This window comes from Rhinolophus sinicus, chromosome 15, assembly GCF_057876585.1.
Source record: "Rhinolophus sinicus isolate RSI-liver-muscle chromosome 15, RSI-T2T, whole genome shotgun sequence".
NCBI lineage: Eukaryota > Metazoa > Chordata > Mammalia > Chiroptera > Rhinolophidae > Rhinolophus > Rhinolophus sinicus.
The window spans coordinates 110,187,641-110,192,320 of NC_142515.1; the positions used below are offsets into that span (position 1 = coordinate 110,187,641).

The 4,680-nt window shown below is 42.1% G+C and overlaps 1 non-coding gene across 1 annotated transcript; it reads left to right on the forward strand.

The window, feature by feature from the left end:
* The first annotated feature begins 1,888 nt into the window (after window positions 1-1,888).
* LOC141572991 (small nucleolar RNA U13) lies at window positions 1,889-1,995 on the forward strand. The gene has a single exon (XR_012498578.2). It is a non-coding gene; the product is annotated as a small nucleolar RNA U13 (small nucleolar RNA).
* Window positions 1,996-4,680: the final 2,685 nt, after the last annotated feature.

Genomic DNA, 4,680 nt, shown 5'->3' on the forward strand with positions numbered 1-4,680 from the left:
AATGAAAGAAAATTTAACAAGAAAAAGACCCATTATTCTTCCACTAATGAAAAGCTGTTTTGGAACTGTGCATTCCATGCCAACCTTTGCCAGATACCTACACTTTATAGAACATATGCAGTTTTATTTCTCTACATAGGCATTCCTGTTGACAGTGACGTGCTCTCAACAGCTCCCCATAGCATACCGTATAATTTGTATTTCTATTCTAGCAATCATTTCCCAGCACCACGCTGAATATTTGGGTATCACTCTCCCTTATTCCTGGAGGGGAGAGAGCAGATCACATTTATCTTTACATTCTTAGCATCCAGCGCTGTGTGTCTGGTGCAGAGTTGGCAGTTGGTAAAGGCCTGTTGAGCGACGGATTACAAATACAAAGCAATCAGAGCAGATTAGTCTAGACTGAGGTTATTCCAGGTCAGGGGGCTGTGAGTTTGTATAGAGTCCAGAGTTCATGGGATCCTAGGCATGAAGCTCTTGGGATTAGAGAGGAGATCCTGAAATTTTCAAAAAGCATGTCCCTGGTAAATTCTCAGTAAGGTGTACTCCATCAGCAAGATGCATAGCAGACGTGCAAAGGGACCGGGAAAGATGACCGGTGTGGCTCAGCTCTTGGTCAGAGGCTGTCGGTGGACTTGCTGAGTCACTGGCTCTGAGGCTGCTGACGGCCAACGTGGTTTGAAAGAACCCAGAGTACCTGTAGCCTTCAGCGCTCATTAACCACAGTGATGAAGAACACATACGATTTAAGTAACTCACGAGCCCCAATATGATTATCAACCTCCCCCTGAGTCTGAATCAAGTTCAAAGCAAAGAGCAGAATGAAAGGCAAATTAAATTTCATTGTCAGTGAAAAGGTCTGGGAGGGACTCTAGAAAGACGGAAGTGGTGACCACATAGTTTTTAAATCACACCAAATTCTCTCATAAAAAAAACAGAAAGAACAACTAAAGTAGCAAAGCCATCCCCAGAAACCCCAAACTATAAGCAAATAAGAGCCAACCACCATAGCCACAGGCCTGTATAGTAATCAGTGTCTGTGCAGCAGAAAGCAGAGGGTGCAATGAGGCATTTGACAGACTGCTGAACAGGAGAATCCCAAAGTAGCCATGAGGTGTTCACTGGAAAGCATGCTGGAACAGTTTGAGACAAGCAGCTGAAACTAGAAGGAGTCTGTCCAGTGCAGTAGTGGGTGAATGCAAGAGGTCCATGGTAAACTCAGTCTAACGCCCCTGAACTCCCAAAACAGTCCAGCCAGGGCCTCCTTCTAGCATACAACTCCACACGGAGGAGAAACTGTACAATCAAAATAGAGAAGGGCATAAAAAATAAAAAATAAAAAATAGAGGAGGGCATGGACAACAAAGACAAGGAAAGAAGGTCCAGACAAAAGTGGTGGAGGGGAATGGAGCCAGGATGTCTCAGAACGCAAGACACACAGTCTCACACACATACACACAATCACACAATCAAAAAACAACAGGGAGCTCTGGGAAGATAGAAAAGCTACCCTGCCACCTTCTGAAAGCTAAGGAAAACTAATTTTGCTTAAAAATGAACAACAGAAAAATATAGTCAAATTCCATGAAAGTTCTTAAGGGGAAAAAGAGGGAACAAATGCAGAACAACATTACTACAGACATTGTAAGCACATTAGAAAAAACAAAAAAGTTCTCAGAAAAAAAATCACAACTATCTTTAACTTTCTCTTTCAAAATAAGCTTAAGGATCCAGCTATCTTTACTGAAAACAAATGTCCCACACGCCCGTGCTATTTCATCCTGTTCCTCATCTTTAAAAAAGAAGGAGTTTTAAATCATACGTTTTAAAATAAGTTAAGTAGAGAAAGAAAATGAGCCATTAGGTTTTAAAAACAAAATTTTGGATCCTCTTGTAGTTCATAAGTGTGACGACGGGTGGTTCATGCTAGATGTGCCTCTCTCAAACCTTGCATGTTGCTTGTTACGAGATCGGCACATTACCCATCTGACATAAACAACAACAACAACAACAACAACAACAACAACACAATTTTGGCTATAAAGTGAGACCATACCTCTTTCAGAAAAACTATTAAAATAATGGATCCTCTTCTCTCGCCAAATCACTTTGAAAATTCAAACGCAAGATGTTTTACTTTGGGGATAAAAGTAGGCCCCTTTAATGCGTGGGACATAAATTTTCTTTTGTGTTCTCTATCAAGAAAATTCAAATACAGGGCCTGTTTGGTACCAGAGCAATGCTTCCTGAATTTGCAATTAGTGGATTGTCCAGAAGAGGGCACTCGTTCCCTAGGCTACTCAAGGGAGCCACCTGACACAGTGGTAGCTGAGTAGCAAAGAACAAAAGAGGCGCTTTCCACCCAGAGGAGTGAGAACAAGGTAAAGTTTTAAAAAGCAAGAGAAACTCACTATTTAGTGCTGCCTCTCATAATCTCCACAAACAGCCTCTAACTCGGCCACAACTTGCCACAGACAGGCTGAATACTGCATTATAAAAAAAATAAACTGGAAAGCACCTGGTTTTTTTTTCTTTTAAAGATATTTGCTTAGTTTAGTAATTCCATCTGAATGATGCCTATTTATTCAACAGTCAACTTTGCCTGAGTTGTGTTTTCCCAGAATGAGATGTACGCAGGCGTTACTGAATCCAAAACCAATGTATTGTAACGTGAATCGTGTTTGGTGGGACAAATGTGTAGGTATAACTCAGCACTCCCCCCATCATGCCCTCTGTTCTTATCCCTGGCTTTGTTCTAGCTTACTGATGAAAACACATCTCTTCCACATGAATAGTTTTACTCAAATAATTATGCTTTTAAAAACTTAGAGCCACTTTCATGGTCTGTTTTTCAGAAAACAGTAAATATTCCTCGGCAAACACAAAGATAGGAATATCTCAGAGCGAGCAACCCAGAGCAAACACACAAATGGAAACCCCAACCCTTATTTACTTACAGGTCTTTAAGCTCCTAATATTGACATTAGTTTCTTAGGTCTCCTGTGCATTTTCTTTTCTATAGCAAACAACAGGACTTTAATCTATAAAGAGGCAGGTTTTTGCTGCTCCAGAAAGATGGGTTAATTATACCCCCAAGGATGCAAGAGAGAACAGTGCTGCAGAGCGGACAGGCTCTGTGTTATGGGGAGCGACAAGGCAAGAAGTCGTGGTTAGCAAAATACGCTCCTTTGCATAAACTATAGAGATACATTACAGAATGCAGGCGAAAGAACCCGAACAAGAGACAAACAATCGTAAGATTACAGTGTTTGAGAGGGATTTGGCTACAGCTTTTTCTTAGGGTTTGTTTGAAAGTATTACATTGAACTTCAGCATGCCTTTCCAAAAGGTATTTTTAGAATTAATTATCTTAAAAGCTTTGAGTTCCTTGGAGTTTTATCTATACGGATATCTCTTGGCCTAAGGGACCTTAAGGTATTGAATTAAGTGAGTCTCCTCTTAAAAAGCAACAGCTTCCATATATAAAGAAAGCAGCCACACTTGCAGTGCACAGGCTGGAACACATTTGGAAAAGGCCAGGTGTGTCTGGTAGGAGCACTGCTAAGGGGATGAGAGTTGTTGCTTCCACATGCATTTTACCCGATGGGTAGACTGGTCAGGAAAGGGGCCTGTGAAGGCTTGACAACCGGTTCAGCTATACCTGACGCCCTGCTCCCAGGGTGGTCCTCAAGAGAAGAATTAGGTGGCAGGCACACAGAAGAGCCCTCCAAAGCATTCCTGCCCCAGGCCTACTCGATTTTTCTATCTGGAAGGACTAGGAAACGAGGGTGAGGCCTGGCGTCCCCTGCTACCAGCACCCCCAGAACCAAGTGAACCCTTCCCTCTGATCACATCTTCTATGAGGGCTGTTTTTAACTTCAGTTCCTTTCAGCTCATTGTCTAGTTAGTGCAGGAGATTTTGTCCTGGGGCTTTACGAATGGGTACCTTCAGGGTCTGGAAACCCTGAAGTCATGTGTGAGATGTGTGGTTATAAAAATGACCTTTTTTTTTTTCTTTCCTGAGAGGATGAGCCTTAGCTTTCATTGGATTCTCAGAGGGATTTCCAGCTCTCAGAGGGATTTCCAGCTCCCAAAGGGCATGTAAACCACCCCAGAGGGACTGTGAATGAACTCAAGTCAGAGAAACTCTCACGGCTGAGTGATCAGCACAGCTATCAACACTTGACAGGCAGAAGAGCCAGACAGAGCTGACAGAGCCTCTTATAGTATGGAGAGGACAAAGGAAACTTAGAGGTAATCTAGCACGATTCCTTTATTTTATAAATAAGGAAACCGTCTCAAAGCCACAGGTCTGCTGTCAGGCCAGCCCCCAGGGCTCCTAACTCTCAGTTGGGAGCTCTCTCTATAATACCACCCAGGACGATCAAGCTCTTTTTGTTCTAATCCTGAAAATTGTGTGATGATATGGCAGGAGCGAGATGACCTCCAAAATCATCAAAGTCATTTTAGACTTTACAGGGTTTATATGAACAGCATATTGTTGGTAGTGTGGTCTCTGGAGCATGATTCTTCCTCTTCTATGTGTCTTTAGGAAAACTATATCTTTCTCGGTGCCTTGGTTTTCTTATCTGTAAAGTGGGAATAAAGTAGCACATACCATTTAAGATTCTCCTGTGAGGATTAAATCAGCCAATGTATTATACATTATATATAATG